Consider the following 22,609-nt stretch of genomic DNA (forward strand, 5'->3'; position numbering starts at 1 on the left):
GGGATTTGGGGATTTGGGCATTTGGAGATTTTGGAAATTTGGGGATTTGGATATTTGGGAATTTATGGGATTTGGGCATTTGGAGATTTTGGGAATTTGGGGATTTTTGGGGATTTGGGAATTTTGGGATTTGGAGATTTGGGAATTTGGGAATTTGGGAATTTTTGGGATTTGGGGATTTTTGGGATTTGAGGATTCCGGGATTTGGGGATTTTGGGATTTGGGGGATTTTGGGAATTTTGGGATTTGGGGATTTGGGAATTTTTGGGATTTGGGAATTTTGGGATTTGAGGATTCTGGGATTTGAGAATTTGGGGAATTTGGGGAATTTGGGGATTTTTGGGATTTGAGGATTCTGGGATTTGGGAATTTGGAAACTTGAGAATTTAGGAATTTGGAGATTTGGAAATTCGTGGACGTAGGAATTTGGGGATTTTGGGATTTGAAGATTTGGAGATTTGGAAACTTAGGAACTTGAGGACTTGGAAATCTGAAAATCTTGGAACTCGATAATTTAGAAATTTATCAACGCAGTATTTCAAGGATTTAGGTAATTGGAAATTTAGGAACTTGTTAGTACAAAATCTGGAAATTTGAGAATTTTTAGCTTTGAAAATTTTGAGATCCATAAACCTGTCAATACAGAGATTTAGAAATTTTTGAATCTTGAATCTTAGAAATAAATTTACAAATTCGAATATTTGAACGTTTTCATAAGACAAATTTTCCTAATAAATCTATACAAATTCAAGATGGATGACATCTACCCCTGTATCTACCCTGTATTATCAAAAAGAGTCCTACCTGATTAATACGTAACGCAGAAAATGGTAAAGACAACATAAAAATAAGCAGCCAATAATACAATTTTAATCAGTAAATTGTTGTTTCGTGCAGGATGTTGATTTCACGATTTTTAATTAAATTACCCCTGGTAACGAAACAGTTGATTTATCTTTATTTTACTTTATATTGTATTTTAAATTTAATATCGACTAGATTTACTGGATCGAGAGTAATTTGAAAAGCTTTCAAAATTTATTAGTAGCAGACTACTGGGAATTGGCAGAATTTCGACTGCAAAGGGTTAAATCCCTGAGGGTATTTAATTGCCAGATTTATTGATTGTCAAACTACTGCAGCGTTGTATTTAAAAAACATTAATTACCGAGAAATTATAGCAGATGTAATTAATAATTTAAACGTATCTTTGATAATCTTCGATAACCCGCGTACCATAACGAATTTAACAAAATCGAATCGTTCTAGCGTGACTATGCAAATCTGCATTCTCTGTTGCTTTCAACGTGTCGACACTTTAGGTGCAAGCCTAAAATCGTCGTAAAATTTATTCGCTCATATTTCAAATAAATGTCGTTAAATAATCTCGCGATATTTAGACCCGTTTTGTTACACAACTTGTCATGTCCAATAAATTCAGGTAATTGTCAGTTAGCATAGTCTTGTTCCAAAGCTAGAAAATGATCGATATTGCTGCTCTATATAAACTGTTCAATAAACTGGTTGACATTTTTAACGGATATTGTCATTCGCCTCTTCACATTTTAATTTCTCTACCAATATAAAAAATGATCATTCCATTCGAGGATAAAATCATCCCAATTTTTAATATTCAACAAAATCATTTACGATCTGAAAATAACTAACGTAAAATTTATAATACGAAATATTTTTGTAATATAAAATTTGCAACGTAAAATAGGCAATACAATATTTTACATTGTAATGTAAAATATGTAACGCAAAATAACACAAATGATAAATCCGTATAAAAGTTCCTGCGTCAGCGCCAGATACGAGAGACACGGCGCTAAAAATGTGAGTGCACGGGGCATATTCTCTCGATCGAAAGGCAAAGGAATTATTTCCGAGTGAACAAATTTTCTCCGGTTTTTCGGAATCCAGGAACGATAAGCTCGTTCTGACGAGCCGTGAAAGTGAAACACGCGCGGCCACGAGCAAACGGTATCGCCTAAATAAAGCTTTAAGGACATTTTAATATTTATGGACGCGAGAGGGTCGCGTCTCGGCCGCTCCAGTTCGCGAATGCACGACCAGTAATAAACCTGTTTGCCCGGCGCAGTGTAATTTATTTTAGAAACACGTGGGTGGCCATCGGGAGAACAAATTTATTCCGTGAAGATGATAACGAAAGGTTCTCTATGGTGGAAGATCTCCCTATATCGCCACGGAGGCTCCAAGAATGCCACAAGCTGAACGGTCGCTTATCGAGCCGCCGTTCGTTAAGCGGTCACTTATCTAGACGACATTTATCGAGCCGTCGAACGAACATTTATCGAAAGATCTTTAAATTGCACTTAAAATAATCTTGACAACCTAGTGTTGAAGTTACAGGTTAATCAGACTTGAATTGGCATTCTTGTTCCATCGGGAGAACAAATTTATTCCGTGAAAATGATAACGAAATCGTGGATTCTCTATGGTGGAAGCCTCTCTCTATATCGCTACGGATGCTCCAAGAATCCCTCATACTGAACGGTCACTTATCGAGCCGCCGTTCGTTAAGCGGTCATTTATCGAGACGACATTTGTCGAGCCGCCATCGAAAGAACATTTATCGAAAGATCTTTAAATTGCATTTAAAATAATCTTGACTAGTGTTGAAGTTACAGGTTAATCAGACTCGAATTGGCATTCTTGTTCCTTTGAAATGTGTAGCTATTCGGAGACTATTAATTCTCAGCTAGTCCCGTAATTCTCGATTCGAGGCACCGAAATACGCCTGTACGACCTTGCCACGTTATTAGGCTACGCTTTAAACGAGATTTGAGCGTCTTTGCTGTTCTGTCGATAGACCCCGTATCTGTGGCGATATATTTAGCTTGGTAGCGGATCGACGGTGCAGGGAAATGAGTCAAATTTTAAAAATTTCTATGAACGCCATTCAAGATCTCAATCAAACCCATTCGTGAAAAGTTCAAACAAGTTTCCAAATTTGTGTATATCTAAATTTTCGTATCTTCAAACGTTTGAAATTTCTGTGAACTTTCAACTTTAATTTAAATTGAACTACAAATCTGTGAATGTTACATGCAAATGGAGATTTGCATGTTTTGCCGTTTTAAAAATATTTGCCAGGTTTATCGAGCAAATTTATTCAACAGGTCGACTGATATTCGTACGGGGATAAACGGTTAATGATCTTAAAGGTTAAAAGTTGCGAGAATTAGCGTACGTTGGTATTCCTAACAATAGAGAGCGTGAAATTTCTGGAATAATCTCCCGTTCGTCACAAATATATTGCTCGAACACGCGTCCGATAATCCGAGCCGTGGTGTAACTCGCTTCGGCGTCATTCACGGTTTTCCTCGTCGCCCTGTTTTCCTCTGCTGTTCTCTTTTCCTCGCTACTCGTTGTTGTTACAATACGATCGACTGTTTGCTCGCGATGCAACCGCGCTTTACGACGCGATAAACCACCGTGTTTCTCAGCTAATTTCTACTGTGACGAAAACTCGTTCCGGCTATGAATCCTCCCCTCTCGTCGACACGCACAGAAATATCGCCGAATCGTTTCGAACGTGCCTTCGAACTTTTCTGCGAACGCATTCTCTTTCGTGCATCGACCGAAATTGGAAATTCTGGTACCTTTAACCTCTGTGTCAAAGCGTGGCCCGAAATTTGTAAAATAGAAACGAGTGCAACGTTCAGTTTTCACTTGCCTCTATCGGAGACCTCAGAGATTAAATCGAGGCGGTATTAAATAAAATTATTGACATATCTCTTGTTGCAAAATTATTCTAACACACTATTGACTTTTATAATTAAATTAGAAGACTAAAACTAAATAGGTCAGTAGGAATAATTGTATGAGTCGATAAATGTGAACATTCGATGTTACTGACGTGTTAAGAAAACGCAAGCACCATTTTTACTTGATCCCACAATATTGTGATCAACATTCATGACTTAAAAGTGTCATTAAACGATTTATACAGGAGATACCAGAGTAAATGTAGAAAGAAGGGGTAGTTACGTTAACGTGACGTTAAGTATAAATGGAGCTTCACACGATAAATGTCGGAATGCAAGCGGACACGTGTATTACGGCACGCAGTACAATTATAATTATTCAGAATTATCGTTTTATTTTCCAATTTAACCATTCCGCTGGCGTACGCGAAGTTAATGCAATATTAAAGCTATTTCCCAATTTTCCATTAATTATTTCGTTAAACGAGTTTCATTCACCGGGCAAATTAGTTGTAAAATTTGTCTGAAATTCTTTTCACTGGCGATATTTTTCTGGCCGAGCGTATAGATCGATCAGAGCCGCGCAGTTTCAATCGGATGGGTGCACGTAACTTTCATGCCTGGGTCGCGGTCGACAGTTTGTGAACGGGGGATGAGAAGAAAAGGGGGGCTAGCGACGGTAGTAGGCTCGATAGAGGGGTAAAGGTGGCCGAGAAACGTTCGCACGAAAGCTTTACCTGCTTGCTTTTCCTTCTCGCGAGGACTCGAGCGTACAGCGAGAGGGTGGAGAGGGTCGACGAGCTTGCGGAGGGTGGAGGACGCGTAAAACCTCCAGCCGCAGATCGATAGGAAGGTCGGAGGTGTGTCGTGTCTGTTAGACTTTGGCCCGAACTCGCGATTACGTAGCCAGCCTTTGCTCTGTTGGTGGCTCCTCGTGTCGCTTACACCGGCGATTCCTCCTGCGATCGATCGAATTTCTCCAAAAATCGACCCTCTGCGCGCGTTTACGCGACCACGCGATATCGCGCTCCTTCCGCGCTTTCTTGATTGCGATCTCATCCCTTTAAAAGCTTCCGTTATCAACCAAATCTAAATTGCTGCTAATATGCTCCTTTCCTTCTTTCATTACATTTTTATTGCATTAGAAATTCATTGCCTGGATTTTTGCCGACATAAATTTGTTATACGTTGTCAATGTATTTCAATGTAGTCGGGCGACCCTGGACTTCGATAGGTGTCGATAAGACTCGAAGACACGTGTCTACTATTGTACCATATGTACTATTTCACTTCTTATTTTTTTGTGTAATTAGAATAATTCCAAATGAAATGCTTTTGCACGTAAGACTTATATGTTAGATACATGTTTGAATTTCCTGCCAGTTGTGTTAACATTCTGAGAGCTATTGTGAAGTTACATTTTCTTCTTTTTAATTATCTTTCCTTAATTATGGAATTGAAAAAGTCATATGAATCCCCTCAGAATATTGTACACACTCCTAAATTTTAAAATTACTATTACATATGTATTTATTTTTACAAGTATACATACAAGTATATTTCTAATCACATATCAAACGAATTAATGATACAATTTCTAGAAAGTCCATTATCAATCCCCCATTTGTTTCCATCAATTCAGAAGTGTATCCAAAATTTAAAAATCATACAATATCTGAACTCAATTACCAAATTAAGTCCGTTCAATTTATATTACACATTTTGTACCCGACGCTTTTAATAAACCGTTACACAAATAATTGACTCCATGCAGAAATGTTGAAGAATATCGAATTGCGTTGAAAATTGAAAATACGAGGGAAGCTTACGCGTCCTCCCAAAAGCACGTTCACGGTTCATTTTTATTATACTTAAGCGACGCGTTATCAGTTCGCGCGAGCGCGTAAAGTGATTTTATTGGAACGACATTATCTCTAGGAGGGGCGACGAAGAGTCGAGCAATTTATCGGTGACAAAAACGTGTGTTGTGGGAATTCTGGCGCTAACTTTGGATGTGAACGAGCTTTAACCGTCGAGCGACTAGTATCTTCAATGTTTTCATTGCCGGCGAAATAATCAGCGTGCGGTTTATCTGGCCTCGCGGCGACGCACCGCGTATATTTTTAATCCGCGCCGCACTTCGTACACGCGTCACGATGATTTATTTTGTTCGCGCTGATTTTTCACCCTTTTCCGGATACCCTATTTAATTTCATGCATTCTTACTTCTATTATAGTTCCATCCTTGCGATTCGAGTACCACTTTCCTTTTGCTTATGTCGATTTATTGTGGATCAGATTTAGATTCTTGAAATTAGTAACTTGACCAGATAGATGCTTACACAAATTTTTAAATTAATTACAACTTACTTAAAGTTTTGAAGTCATGCTGAAAGGGATGCTTTTGCTAATTTTTATATAAAATTATTGGACTTCGAGTCGTCGAGAAATGCTTCTTCCATCGCGATCTCAACGCAGGTTCACAAGAGAAGAAAAGCACGTGGCGCGTTGTAAACGTGGCGTTATTGATCAAGCATTAAGGAAGCCGTACCTGTACGTAGAACGCGAACGGATCTGTCGGATATCTTGCGAAGTTTTATCGCCTGAAAAATTTTCTGAAGACCAAGAGAAATAGTAAAGGAAGAAACTCTTTCTTGGTCGATCGAATGACTCGCATTACGTTTCGCGTAACGGAGAATTTGTAACGAACCGTATCGGGAACAACGCCATAACGGAACAGTTGTAAATCATTCGACGTACTCTTTTGCAATTAAATCGAACGCGCGAGCGCAGGTTCATTTTGAAGGGAAACATATCAGCCGCGAGGGTCGCTGTAAATCACGAACGGTTAATAAAGCTCGGTGGGGCAGCTTCGTGGGCCGCTATGTCGTGGCTTCCTCGTTCGTGAGGCCTCTTGACAGCTAAGAAATTCGAGAAAACCGCGTTACGAGAATCGATCGACTCTTTATTAGCCTTTCAAACTCCTTTCTTAACTAAATCTTAGGTTACTACACTCTAAGAGTACAGACTCATCAGTAATCGATTTCCAAGTTTTTAAATTTTTAAGCTACTAAATTTTTATATTTTTATATTTGTAATTTTCTACATTTTCATATCGTTAAATTTTCAAGTTATCACATATCCAGCTTTCAAAATTAAAAATTTGTAAATCGGGGTTGATGTTAAATAGCAGGTTAAAGTCGCTAAATATCGGTGGCCCAGAAAATTCACGAGGGTGAGACACATTATTTCCACTCAGGGGCTGATATTCGAATGCATCCAACACAGTGAAATACTATTATGGCGCGGAAAAACAACTTTCGGAAAGTTCGTCGAGCCAGAACTTCCGAGGTTACAGCGAAACTAAATACAAGCAAGTAAGACGTCGGGGTTAGTTCGAGGGGAATTCCGTGGACTCGAAAGTCTGTTGGAAAATTTATGCACCTGTATCGTTCCTCTACGTAAATGTACGTTTCTCGATCGACAAACGATAACTCGAAGCTTTTTGAACAAACATAAGGACGGTTCCGGCGTTTATCAAGGATTTACTTCCTGAAATTAACTTTTAAATTCTAAATGGAGAAAATGTTTGGAAGTTTACAAATTTTTAAATTGCAAATTTGATTGCAACCTTTAAATTCCTCAATTTTAAAGGTTGAATGTTAAAAAATTTGAAAATGTCAGACACCCACGTTATTTACTTTATAACGTCCCTTTAGATTCCCTCCGAATCACCGTAAGCACATAATCGATGTCAGTAATGGCGCGAAAATAAGGGTCGTTTAAAATTCGCGTCGCGACGAACGCGTCAAGAGAACGGAAGCTATACCGACAAGGTTTTTAACACTTCATCCCTTCGACGAGGGGTTAAACTACTGGGCCATCGGTCCGATTTTCACCGGTGACGTGCCGCCACCAGATATCGATTTCCCTTCGACCTCTTTCACCCTCCAACCTGCTCTGAACGCGTTCATGCTCGCACCGTTCGCTGAGAAAAGGAGGGGGTTGCTTCGCATTTGTAGGGTGAAGACCGGAGAAACGGAGTACACATTTTTTTAAAACTGTATCTTTTGAAGAAACGAAGAATTCTGTTCATGTTCGTTAAAGGAATGACATGTTACAAGGGACACTTTGTAAGGGGATGAAATGTGTTACCGTAATGAACGTGTTGAATGTGACACTGTGATTATAATACGATCAGTTGTATTACCATAATGCTATTACAATATGTAGATGTAAAAAATGTAATTCCATAAAATATTTAAAAAAAAATTATTGCAAGAGAGTATTCCGATAGTTGATCATATTCTGAAAGCATTTTACATAGAGATTACCGAAAGTAGCCTTGTACAGGTAGGTGAAGGAGAGACTGCAGGAAGAAGAAGGAAAATTAGGGAGGCAATCTTTCCCCGTTGGCCAGGCGCACGTACATCAACGCGTGTACGTGTGGGTGTAAAGGGTGAAGGAAGAAGAGGGTAGAAGTGCCGGCACGGTCTCGTGAACTTTATCCACAAGAGGCAACTTCCGGGCGACGAGTCGCCTTTAAGTCTTCGTCGAGTCGCGAAAACTTTCTCGACTAGTAAGATCAAGCCGAAGAGACAATGTTTTGACTTCTCCTCGTCTTCTTTGTGCCGAAAGAAGTTTCGCGGTGGCGCGATAACGCGATGTAACTCGAGGATGAACCTGTCGGGACCCGTAATCAACCTGTCGAACTCCATTCGATTACCCGGTCTCTTAACAAGGAAACATCGCGGAATTGATTGATATCCGCGGTTAAATCGGTAGCTTATCGTAAACGCTGCGAAGGGAAATATTTAATTTGAGCGGGTCTGGTAGATTGGATAAATATTCATTAGGACGCGCAGCTTACCCGAGCGACGAGATTATTCCTAGTTATCATTTATTCATCTATGTCATCAGAGACACCCGGACAGAGGAGGTTTAATTAAAAAAGATACGGTGCTCGGGCGTGAATTTCTTCACCAACGAGAACCAGGATAATTTAACGGCGGGCCCGCTGTGCACCCGCTCGAAAGGAACATTATTATTCCAGCTACCGAACCACGCTAATTCGCTAGTGGTCTGGCCACGACTACTGAAACTTCTCGTTCCCGACTATCTTATCCTGTAACGGCCGATTCAATTCTACGAGCCACTATATTTAATCAGTCAGTCGCCAACGCAAACATTGTTTTCATCTGCTCGCCGGCGATCCGTTAACGAACGCCGGAGAGACGATTGTAAAACGGAATTTCCCCTCGACTTGATTCCGATGCATAGACCAGTTACCGAGATTATATTAGGTTGTTGCGTATGTCGGAAAGGAATATCGATTGGTTCGCAGAAACGAATACGTTTATTTCTGCACGTAACGCGATCGAAGGATGTTTTGTTCCGGTGCAAGATGATCGTTTGTTGCTCAGAATTTTCGTTAAATAAATTATTGAGAGCACGATAGGGTCAGCTTCGAATAGACGAGCGCTATTTTGCGATAGTTTAATGTCATCAATTTGTGTCACCGTATGCTTCGAGACATCGGTCATTGTTCTCTGTAATTGGCAACCAGCCATTTTGCATTAAGAATATTAACGATCGCTCTGCGCAGTCTTTTTCCGTCAAGCTTCCAGTTTCAGCAGCGCGTTATCGAATTTTGCCGAAATTCCGTGGTAATTTCGCGGGCGCAAATAAGACGAAATCGTCGTGTTTCATCGGAGCATATTGCGAGCGAGATAAGAAAATAAGAGAGAAAGCAGCGAGTCGCGGATATCGTGTAATAAGGAAAGCTGTAAATTGCATCGTAGCTGGAGCTCCAGCGAAGCTAGCATCGTGGCCAGTTATAAATTTCCGCGAGGACGTTCATTCTCTGCTATCCGTTTGCCTATCTTTCTCCGGGCACGATGTGTTCGGGACGATAGAGGCAAGTTCTTTTCTATGGGGAAACAGTCGCCACGACGTCGACGTAAGTCAGGTATCACGCTGTTTGTTCAATAATCAATTCGACGCCCCGATGGGAGTCGTGCCAAGGTGCTGAAATATTTTGCAGGAAAGCTGAGCGGATCGCGCTCGCCTCGGAACGTTTTCTCTCTTGCTCTCGACTAGTTTCGCTAGCTAGCTAGTTCGCAAGCTCGCCAGAATTTATCGCCATGGCGAAAAGGCGGCCGGGCCTGCAGCTCGTGCCGTTGCACCGACCCGATCGATCTGCGCTTTCTCTCCTGCGTTTCCTCCATCCGCCCGTTTCTCCAAAAAAATTTTTCAAAATTTACCCGTAACTTCGCTTTTCATATTTTCATAGCAAACCGAACAGTTTTGGTACACTTTCGTTTTACTGCCAGCGACGGACAATTTTTTCGATTGATACTCCATGTGTGTGTGGAATGTCTGAACAAAAGAAACTGCTCTTCAAATATCAAAGTATAGAGTACATATTTAAACTATCGTTACAATTAATTTTGCTTTAACTTGCACTATTTTGAGTCTACAATGACGCACTCGCGACGCACTTCAACTCTGATCATTTTTGCTCATATTTTTAATACACTGATTTGTAATTCAAGTGATACGAAATTGTCATAACATTTCAACTTTCTTTGTCTCTTAATATTGTAGCTGTGATTAATTCTGACTGACTCGCCTCATAAATAAATCATAGTACACAAACATATCAAGGGGTTAAATATGACGAATAAAACGATCTGTTGATACTGATCCCTCAATTTGAGGTTAAAAGGTGTTTCATTTCACAGTACTTTTATCAAGGTGTTTGACAAATATAATTTGTTAAGTATAATTTAATAAGATACGTTAATATTTGTAAAGTTATCAGTTTCATAAAAAAGTGTATCAATTATTGTTTCTTAAAAGAGTATTAAAAACGCGGAGTGACGCGTAACTTTATCTTGAAAAGAACGGTGAGATCGATACGCTAAATTCAAGATGGCGATGTAACAAGAGTTTACAGTCTCCCCGCGAATTCGATTACCTTTTTTCTATTCCCGAAGAAAATCTTCGCTACATTTGTTCTGCAGGTTGTGCCGGTCGTTCTTTATCTCGCGGTATTCCCGTTTCACCATGGCGAACATTACGAAGCGGAACGCCAGATATCTAATATAAAAATTTGCATTCACATTGTAATACGAAACTACGGTGTATTGTACAGTTTCTATTTTTTCCCCGCTTTTCGTTCCTTATTCCGCGTGCCTCGAGGTCAAGGTAGTCGTCGATAACGCTCTATTATCGGAGTCTAACGTGAAACTCCGTCATACGGTTCGAACAATCGGTGATTTCGATCGACGAACGCTGTTCATTTTCGCGCGATTTTATTCACCATTTCTGGAGGAAATTTCATTTTTTCGCAGAAGAAAATGATGGCGGGAAAAAGTTGTTCAAAATGCGTGCACGCAATATCGATAACTCGCAAGGGTTGTTCCTCGTCGCGTGCGTGAACTATCGTTTCGCAAATGGAATCTCCCACGCTTCTGTTGAATTATTTCATGGATATCTCGTGAATTATGCGAGAGTATCAACTGTGTTATAGACCGGACGCTGAACGCGATAGTCGTGCTCGATTGGTCGATGCGAAATTAATACGCGCGTCGTATTATCGAGTATTGACGTCGCGCTCCGAATAAACACTCGACTCCTTCATTTTTGAGTTCGATTTCCTCTCGTGACTCGCGATCCCGAGAAGACGCGATCTGTGCGACAGTTTAGAACAATGCTGGATAGATCGCAGGAAATCATGGCCATTTGTATGTGAGACGCTAACGAGATATTTAGACGTCGGTGTTTTGAAATTACTGGGCTACGAATTTAGATGTTTAGGAGGAAATTTGTAAGGAATTTGATGGATTTGAGATGTGTTGCGAATTTGAGAATTTTGAGAGGTGGGGATTTTGAAGTGTAGAAGTTTGGGGATTTGGGAATTTGAATGCTTGGAAATTTGGGTGCTTAGAAATTTGGGGATTCATAAATTTCAAGATGTGGAAATTGAAAAAATTTAGAGTGTAGGAATTTGGGAATTGGGGAAGATAAGAGTTGGAAAATGTGGGAATTGGGGAATGTGGAAATTGGTGAATGTGGGAATTGGGGATTGTAGGAATTTAAGAATGTGGGAATTGGGGAATGTGGGAATTGGAGAATGTGGGAAATTGGGAATGTAGGAATTTAAGAATGTGGGAATTGGGGAATGTGGGAATTGAGAAATGTTGGAATTGAAGAATGTGGAAATTGGGGAGTGTTGGAATTGAGAAATGTTGGAATTGGGGAATGTGGGAATTGAGAAATGTTGGAATTGAAGAATGTGGAAATTGGGGAGTGTTGGAATTGGGGAATGTTGGAATTGGGGAATGTTGGAATTGAGAAATGTTGGAATTGGGGAATGTGAGAATTGAGAAATGTGGTAATTGGAGAATGTGGGAGTTGGAGAATGTTGGAATTTTAGAATGTGGAAATTTAGAAATTTGAGAACCTGAATATTTATATATTAAAAAATGTAAAAACCAATCATTGCCAAAATCCCCAAATATAAACATTAAAAAACTCAAATTTTCAAACTTAAACCTCGTCACCCCGCTACCCACCCCAGTCTACTATCCACTACAAAACTCAATTTACACAAAAAGTATCCTCTACCCTTTCGAAATTGATGCAATATAGAATTCGGTATTTCCTACGATAGTCGAAGACAAAAATCAGAGCATGGCGTGATAGAGTAATAAATAAGCAATTACCGAGGATTGTGACGAGGAGATTGCATAACATGATCACCGCCTGGTCGAGTGTAGAGAGGGTTCTCTGTTTTTCTCTGTTTTGCTTCCATTCACTCGCGTCTCTGTTCGCGATACTCGCGCATCGACGACGAAGAAATCGACGTGCGGGTGCCATATGACCACATATGACATTCTTAAAACTGAACACAGTATAATTCCCCAAAAGAATTACATCTCTAAAGTAACCTCTGAAAGAACAAAAAGAGGAACATTTCATAACATACCCAAATTCATATGTTATGCTTATGATATGTTATTTTATAACATCCTAAATTACCATATTTACATGATGAAACCTCGAATCCGCAAGTTTGCGAATTTTAGAAGAACAATTACGATAGCGGATTATTTCGCAGAGATATCGATAGCTTTCTCGATATAACAGTGCACCGGTGTACAAGGGGAAGAGACACACGCGAATCGGTATACACGTACTGTTGTCGGTTCGCATATCGCGTATGTGCCGGTTACGCACGTTACAATCACGTGATTCCATTATGTCTGCCCGTGCGCGATTTGTTATTGTAATTACTGGAAATCTGCATATCAAGCGACGAAAGTCTACGGCCGCGCTTGTGCTTTGTATCGTGACACGCAGATCTATCGTGAGCCGTAATAGTTGACGCGCGATATCATCAAAACGACGCACGAAACCGATCCTGTATTCCGGAATCGGTGATATTAACTGTTTCTTATTGTACGTGGACGTCCACGATGCTGTAGGATTGCTATAACATTATTGAGTTCATGTACTTTTGGAGGAAGAAGGTTTTGTGGGACTTATCCACGTGTTATATTGCCGGTGAATAGGTAGAACGTTGAGGTCAAATTTAAAAATTTTTAAATTTCTAAACTTCCAAATCCCAAAATTCTTCAATTCTTATATTCTTCAATTCTAGCATTTTTCAACTTCCACATTCCCCAATTTCCACATTTCCCAATTCCCATACTCCCCAATTTCTACATTCCCCAATTCCCACATTTACCAATTCACACACTCCTCAATTCCCACATTCCCCAATTTCTTCATTTTCCAATTCCTACGCTCTCCAATTCCCACATTCCCCACTTCCCACATTCTCCAATTCCCACATTCCCCAATTCCACATTCCCCAATTCTACATTCCCCAATTCCCACATTCACCAATTCCCATCTTCCCCAATTCCCACATTCACCAATTCTCACATTCCCCAATTCCCACATTCCCCAATTCTCACATTCCCCAATTCCCACATTCCCCAATTTCTTCATTTTTCAATTCCTACACTCTCCAATTCCCACATTCCCCAATTCCCACATTCCCCAATTCCACATTCACCAATTCCACATTCCCGAATCCCTTAACGTTCCAAATTCCCATATAACGGGTAAAGTGAGAGGAACCCCTCTCATACGCCATCTCACTTGACAAAATAAAACACAATACAATTCCCATATAACCAAATCTCCAAATCCTGAAGTCTCCAAACTCCCAAATTCCTACCCACCTTACCAACCCCCTTTCCTCATGAATATTCCACTCCAGCATACAGCTGCAGTCCCACCATTCACGGCAATATACGGAGAGTATCTCGTATCTGTTTCCGGGGTTACACCGAACGTGTTAAGGCGATCAGAAAATTTCCGAGATTGCAGGAAGGAAAGGTCGTCTCGGAAGCAGTGACCCCGACACATCGTGTTCTATCCGAACTCTCGAAGGACTTTCGTAATGGAGTTGTATCAATAATATAGGGACGTAATAACTTTGGAAGCAGGGGCTGCCACACCCTATTAACCGCATCGCTTCCACCGCAATTACAGTACGCCTTCGTACACTCGTGGCTTGACACGATATTACCAGCCACTGATAATAAACCTACATGGATAGTCGATGTTGCACGGTTCCTCTTCTCTCTCTCTCTTTCTCTGTTCACCTGCTCTGGACAAGGAAACTGCTCCTTTGTCGATTATCGAGTTAGAAATCTTTGGCGACTTCGGTTACCGAAAGCGGTCCAGACAATTTTATTTTGAGAAAGGTAGTCTTTCATCACTGCCGATTTTCTAGTTGTCAGTGCTCATGTAGTTGCTTTGAAGAAGATGTAGTTTTGAAGAAAAGTCAAAAGAAAAATTCGAAGATAGTTATGGAAATTGTGTATATGTATACACATTCTCAAAAAAATTTGTAGATATTTAATTAGATCAGTTCTAAATTGTCTCATGCAAAGTGTGGAGTCTAATCATTTACTTCTAACAATTATTAAAGCAGTTTATATTTTCTGCCTCACCCAATATATTAATACAACAAATTTTATTTAACAGTTTCCTTCACATACACAGAAGTTGCCTATCCTCGTAGAAGATATATATAAAGGATATGATTTTTAATAAATCATTATACTAAAAATATAATAAATCTTCATAAAAGGTTATATCGTATTAAAATGAAATTCCAGCGCGGTTTTATAAATGTGATCAACTAAGGAATTCATTTTCGAACCCCGCACGTTTCACCTCATCTCGACGGCGCAAAAAATGATTTCACACGGATTGAAATACCGTGGACGGTTAAACTGCGTCCGCTAATTTTTGTCCCGTTCACGGCCGTCTGGATTTTCGGAAAAATTAAATTACCGCGTTACGGACAACGAGGGTGGCTACGCGACGAGGGTGGGTGGATGCCGCAAAACGACGCCGATTGACCGTAAACCGGGACCGACTTCGTTCTGGTCGATAATTGTTTCTAACTATAGCCACGATTAGACCACTCTGCTGAGCATTTTATTTCTGGACTGCTGTCGATCCGGTTACTTGTCCCGTACAGTTTTTCTGCGTGTCTATAGGCTGCCGGAAAAACGTGGACGAAACATTTTATTGCTTTGTGATATAAGTGTATTCTTTGTGATATAACTTTGGGAATTTGGGAGGTTTGAGTTATATGTAGGAATAATTGAGGAATAGTTGGAGTAGTTGGTATAGTTCAATCATAAAAGTTTAACTATAAAATAATAGTTCAATTATAAATTATAAAATTGTCATAATATCAAATTTTCAGGTTTTATTGCTATACTTTTAAGTTTGAATGATCCTACATTTTTTGATGTTCAAACCTTGAAGTCACTATAGGCACTAACAAACTACATTTCATAGCTCTAACTTAGAGTAGCTCCACACGTGACACATAACAGAATGAACTAAGAATTAAGATTAATAATGTACTAAAGATTTGAATTTATTATACGTAGTGATGTATCAGAAAAGTGATAAGTGTGAGGTTGCCTCCTTCGTCCCAAGTGCATACGAAACACACAAAATTGTAGTAGCAGCTGCAGATAGCTGTGGGTCGACGTTTCAAAGGGTAAACAGTAAATAATAAACAAAGATGCGAAGTGCATGTCTCATGTGGACGCACGTGTCGCGATGGAACGCTATTTGCGGCTTCGATATTTATAAGCCGTTCTAATTTAGTCGCAGACGTATAAATATCAATTTAACGTGGACGATGTATGATTGCGTTACAATTGCCTTTGACGCTCTTTCGATCGAAACCTCATCAATTACTCTATCAACTTAGACAAACGACGAATTAATCAATTTACTTCTTAGTAACGTCCATTAGCGAATATTCAATTCTCCATCGATTACGTTTCACAATGAATACTTTTTTCGTTTGATTCACCCTGTATGTGTAGGGTGTAAGTGAATTGCATCTTGGTCAAGGCATCAAATTTTTTATTTGATTTGTAGACTTGAGGAGTTGAGGATTTGGAGAGGAGGACAATTTGGAAATTTTGGGAAGTAGGGATTTGGGAAGTAGGGATTTGGGAAGTTAGGGATTTGGGGAAGTAGGGATTTGGGGAAGTAGGGATTTGGGGAAGTAGGGATTTGGGGAGATAGGGATTTGGGGAGGTAGGGATTTGGGGAGATAGGGATTTGGGAAGTTAGGGATTTGGGGAAATAGGGATTTGGGGAGATAGGGATTTGGGGAGATAGGGATTTGGGGAAGTAGGGATTTGGGAAGTTAGGGATTTGGGGAAATAGGGATTTGGGAAGTTAGGGATTTGGGGAAATAGGGATTTGGGGAGATAGGGATTTGGGGAGATAGGGATTTGGGAAGTTAGGGATTTGGGGAAATAGGGATTTGGGGAGATAGGGATTTGGGAAGTTAGGGATTTGGAGAAATAGGGATTTGGGAAGTTAGGGATTTGGGGAGATAGCGATTTGCGGAGATAGGGATTTGGGGAGATAGGGATTTGGGAAGTTAGGGATTTGGGGAAATAGGGATTTGGGGAGAAAGCGATTTGCGGAGATAGGGATTTGGGGAGATAGGGATCTGGGAAGTTAGGGATTGGGGGAGATAGGGATTTGGGAAGTTAGGGATTTGGGGAGATAGGGATTTGGGAAGATAGGGATTTGGGGTGAAATCAAAGTAATCAGTAGATATTTGCCAGATTGCAGGAAGGTCCTGTCAAAATTTTAAAGAAGTCGTGTAGATGTTCTAGCCAGACCCTGGACGTAGTAGGTAGATCCTGCGGCTCTTCTGACACCCGAATATTCTGGTAGAACTGAATATTTTAAAGGAATCCTATATACATTCCATGAAGTGCCATATTCTAGGGAGATCCTGTAGATATACTAGATCCCATGGATATTCTAGGTAGATCAGATATTCCAAGACCCGAGGGATATCCCAGAACTTAGTTATCCAAACCTCAGCTCTAATTAATATTAGCTCAGATAATATCATTGGAATATAACTTGGAATGCAGTTGCCTGCATCGTGAACATGATACATACTTTACAGTCTTTATTTCTAAATGGTACACGTGTTGTTCGCACCTGCAGTATCAAATGCATCGGTAAGCATTAGTAAACGCGTTTCATTCTATCCTGTATCGTAATCCAATCCCGCAGTGCCAAACACGACGTAGGAAAACTAGCATCTATGTTCAACAGATTCCCCGGCTATTTTCTCGAATGATAAAACGTGACATGAAACGCGTCGATTATAAAGAGCCCGATGCTCGTGAACGGGTAAAACTGTCCAGTCACGTCGGTCTGATGCGCAACAATGATCGCCCTCGTTTCGATACGCCCATCATCGAAAAAGGGTCAACAGCCTTCTAGTAAATTGAAACGGTGTGCTTAAAAATCGATCAGCGAGTTAATTTTGACATCGATTAAAACGGGGTAGTTTCAATACGAATATTATGCTTGTTAGACATTTCAGGGGCTTTCTAATACTTCGGAGATGATACTCAACCCTAGGTACACTAAATTTTTTAGTGTGACTCATCTTCAGATTGAAACTAAATTATATTAAAAATATAAGGAACTAGATACACTAAATTTCTTACTTCAAACTTATATTCAAATCGAAACCAAATTATATTAAAAATATAAGGAACACTAGCTTGTACAATAATTAACTCGATGAAGATTAATTTTGACAAAAGTGTTAATTCTTGTAATTTAAGATAGGAGGTGAGGAAGTCAAGTTATTAAGTATTTTTTAAGAACTACAACACTGTGAAGACTATTCATGTATGTTTATTAAATTCTCGTAAAAAAATAATCAGAAACCGAGGACAGAAAAGCTTGTTCGTTAAGAAGGTAGCAGAAATGCAGTTCGCGGTGAGAAACAATCCTAGGAACATCGACTTGGTCTGCGAACGATCTCCATGTTTCGAGGATTAAAGACACGAGAGAGACAGTCGGTTGATATTTAGGTCGTGTTAACAGTCGTCTCGCTAGAGGAGAGCTGGCGTCGTTAACGAAACGTAACGCTCAATAGATGCGGCGTATCCTCCCACGCAGGAGGGAGCTCGACTGTGCTTCAAGGTTACTGACACGCTTCTTATCTGCTCGTGCCACAAATGCAAGCTTGGAAAAACTCCGTGGATCAATTTATTCGATCTATCAATTACCAATTTGCTCTTCAGTGTGTCACTAATCCAAATTCTATATTCTCCCGCAATTCATAAGCAAAGGTTTTAAAAGAAGTACATATAAAAATGTCTGAGTGTTACTCTTGAATGTTACTCTTGAATGTTACTCTTCTAACCAAAATTATTCTTCCAAACATTCTGTCTAATCGACAACATCTAATCAACAATATCGATGCAATAACTTGAAAGCATAAAGTGCCTTACTACCCGAAAACGTTTGTTTTCATATATTTGGCAAGTACACCGTTGAAAAGCGGAAGCGGGTGTGTAACAGAGTATTACTTCCGGACGAAGTGGCATAATACGTTGGACCCCCAAGTTCGGTAAACTCGGCGCTGCAGTAACCGATTTCGAGGGTTAAATCGGCTCCTCGGGTGGCCAAAAGCCACCCCCATTGCCACCGCCGGTGTATAGTCACCCTCTGTCAACACCCACACCACTATCGATTTTCTCCGACAGTGTACGTAACCAACTATTAATTCGTAATCGCTAAACGGCAGAATTAATCGGTTGTACGAATTTCTCGAGCGTAATAAAGAGCTGGACGTGGTCAGGGGTGAAATAACTTGAGGGAGGAAGATAGGGGTGAACGAGAGGGACGGGTTCATGAAATCAACCGGGTAGGGATAAAAGTTGGGGAAGATTTATTCTTGTGTTGATACTTGATTAATAACTTCGATCGCTATCGCTTTTCTCGCTTCTGGCGTGTTTCATAGTATTACACTATTTTATTAGTGGGTACACTGTGCGTTGTTGACTGTACGAAATCATTTTCAAACTCTCCAATTATAATGAGATTGTTTAGTAATGTGTTTCTCTCATCATAATTAAATATGAACAAACTTATAAGAAGATGAAACGTTAAATTTTCTGATGTGCGCTGTATATGATTTTTGATGTGTAACATCTCTGACAAGTTTTAACAGAGTGACTCTAACAAAAGCTAGTCAATTTCATATTGACTGCGAGTTGCAACATAAAAAGTATTGTAGAGTATGATTTTTTTGTGAAAAGTCCATCACCTTGATGCCATCTTATTTATTCTTTTGCAATGTGCATATGGTTAACATTCTATCGAAGGCCATCTACGATATGCAAGTAATTTATCTTAATCTAACCAATCTAAACTCGAGTATACTTCAAGTATATTCATCAGGCACTACAAAATGATTAAACTCAACTACGATACCACCATCGTAAAACTTACACCATCACAAAACTTACCACCATCACCTATCAGCTACAGAATCAAAAATACTGCCATGAAACGACGTAGTCTCTAAAGAATGTTCCCTTAAAAGTATCGCCTCGAAAGTGATTGATCTTTATTCGAAACATTTATCCCCGAGATCGGGAATTTCGAAAACGGTGGAGGTACGGTAAAAAAAATGGTGGCACGATAAATTCCCAGGCTACGCTCGAGAGTACAACGAGCCTGGAGCATAGGCAGTCGCGAGGAAATTGCAGAGAAAGCGAGCAGCAACGCAGACATTTCCGTCGCCTTTGCGGAAACCGGAACGCCCGTATTTTTCGCCCGGGAAAAACGAGAGAGCCGGCCTGGATTGTATATACGTAAGTTGTAATAGATGCGAGACGAGATCCCGGGGAGTAGTTTCGGTCGGGCATACCGCCTTTAGCCAAGCAATTTCGCGGGGCGAAAATGTACGCCAGCCTCTAGCTGGATAACGGAGCTACCGCTTGCTTCGCGTCAATATCCCGCGCTGCGGATCCTACACTCTGATTTAACTTTACTCGTGTACTTGATAACGGTGATTTAGTCGATAAGTAGAAATTGATTGAAAATGCATACATTCTTAATAAGGTTAATCAACTTAAATATTAATTCTGATCTGAGGTCAGACTTCATAAACAAGTAACCTTATTGTAACGTTACCTTATTGCAACATCTTCTGAACCATAATATAATAAAAATAATATCTTATGCAAGTACTCTATGTTACACAAAGGTTCACCTAATAAAAAGAACCTGGACTTCTTCATGAAAATAAATATTTTAACTAAATCTTAACATTGTAACATCTTCTGAACCATAATATAATAAAAATAATATCTTATGTACGTACTCTGTGTTACACAAAGGCTCACCTAATAAAAAGAACCTGGACTTCTTCATGAAAATAAATATTTTAACTAAATCTTAACATTGTAACATCTTCTGAACCATAATATAATAAAAATATCTTATGTACGTACTCTGTGTTACACAAAGGTTCATCTAATAAAAAGAACCTGGACTTCTTCATGAAAATAAATATTTCAACTAAATCTTTATATTTTAATTTGTATCGGTGATTACGAACGTGTGCAGCAAAGGTTCTATAGCTTTAAACAAGTAAATTTTTCACAATTCATTCAGCGTCCAACACTGGACCTGTTCGATGAATAGTTAAATTGCTAAATTTTTTGATGAATGCTTCATGTGCACTTCAACGTAATTTATTCGATTTATTTATCGATAAAAAATGTCCTTTGATGAATCCATGATAAACCGACGATCCGAACAAAATGTCGAGCAGCGTTTTGAAATCAGCGAGATGAACGCGTCGATGTAGAAGAGAACTTAAGAAACTGGGGAAGAAAAAGATGCTCCTGGCCTAGTTTCCCAAGATCCACGGATGCTGTCCTCCGCTGGCAAGCGTAAACACCGTTGTTCACCTTTACCTTCTGTTCTCTTGTAAGCTTCTTTTCAATGCCCTCGCTTTTATTCAATTCTCGCACACGTTATTCGCAGTGGAAAGTTTAAGGTTACTTCGTAATCTGTTCCCTTTGACGACTCGCGTAAGCAAATGTTTTAATTTCTCGCGTCAGTTTTAAGGTTCTTTTTTAAAAAAGAGGTTCATTCTTATAAAAGGCATTCTTTCAAATAATAAAGAATATTTGTGGAGAAAATTATTTTTGATTACAAGTTGAGTTTCTTGAAGACAGGTTACAATCTGCGAGAGACAGATTCGTTTCGAGACAGGACCAAAATGGGGTTGCACACGGAAACGTAGGACGGAGCTACTCCCCTATTAGAGGGTAATACGTATTATCGATTTTGGAACGAGGTGGAGGTTATCCCGGTTCAAATCATGACAAATGTACACCGACTGTCTGTGGATCTGTGTGCGATTCGTGGCGGCTCGACCGCGCCCTGGAAAAACTTTTTCCAATCTTTTCCCTATATCCGCGTTACGTATTTCGTCTGCTCGAAATCCACCTCTCGATTAGGATGTTACGTGAGAAACTCTAGCGACGTGTTTGCGATCGAAATCTTCTCCATCTGATAAATTTATTGATACATTCCCCATTTCGATGTGTTTGTTAAAATATAAATATTTTCGACTAATATAGATCTCGTATAGATATTTATTTCGAAAGAGTAAAATAGAGGAATGGTAACGCAAGTAATATTCGTTTGCACGATCTCCGACAATTACCTCACAAAAATATGAAATTGTTAGTATTGTCAATTCGAGCAGCAGGTAATTAGTTTAGGAATCCAGTAACGCGTGCAGGAATCTATGATACAGGGTCATCACGTGCATGATACGTAAGAAGGTCACTTCGACTCTTGCGGTATGTAATTAAGAATAGCTCGGAAAGGAAGTGCTTTCATAATCCTTAAATTAAATAGAAGTAGGTTATTTGTCGCATGATTTACCACTTTAGTTTACTTCAATATCTCACTAATCGAGTTATTAAACTTATCATATATTTTGTCTCGAAAGAAACAAACATCATAATTGTCCTAAAAACATACGATACTTAAGTCACAATGTATTAAATAAATACATGTAATAGTATATGTACAAAGCCCTTAAAAGGAATTATTGACTTCCTACTTCAAAAGAAACAAAAAATTGTACATGCATTCCCAAATGTGGTCCCCAAACATAGCCACGAAAATGTTCACTGATACCGAAAATTAAAGCCATCAGTCAAACTCCGCATAGCGGAGAAACGTTTCCTTTATTTGCTTCATTTCTCAATGGCCGCGCATAAATCGTGACGGTAACAAACGTATTTCACCGGCTTCCGTTCGAAGGCTGGTTAAAGCTGTGCGTACACGATAAACTATCAGGGTGCGTCTCGTTATCACGATCGAGCGAACAGTGCGCTGGATGTCTCGCGGATCGCCATAGATTCACGTGCCGAGTGGTAGAAACTGATTCGCGTCGC

General features: G+C 39.7%; 1 protein-coding gene across 6 annotated transcripts in view; it reads left to right on the plus strand.

Moving 5' to 3' along the window:
• The window catches only part of mam (neurogenic protein mastermind), a 220,265-nt gene that overhangs the window by 130,958 nt on the left and 66,698 nt on the right, over positions 1-22,609 (plus strand). The window lies entirely within an intron of this gene.

This window comes from Megachile rotundata, chromosome 5, assembly GCF_050947335.1.
Source record: "Megachile rotundata isolate GNS110a chromosome 5, iyMegRotu1, whole genome shotgun sequence".
Lineage (NCBI taxonomy): Eukaryota > Metazoa > Arthropoda > Insecta > Hymenoptera > Megachilidae > Megachile > Megachile rotundata.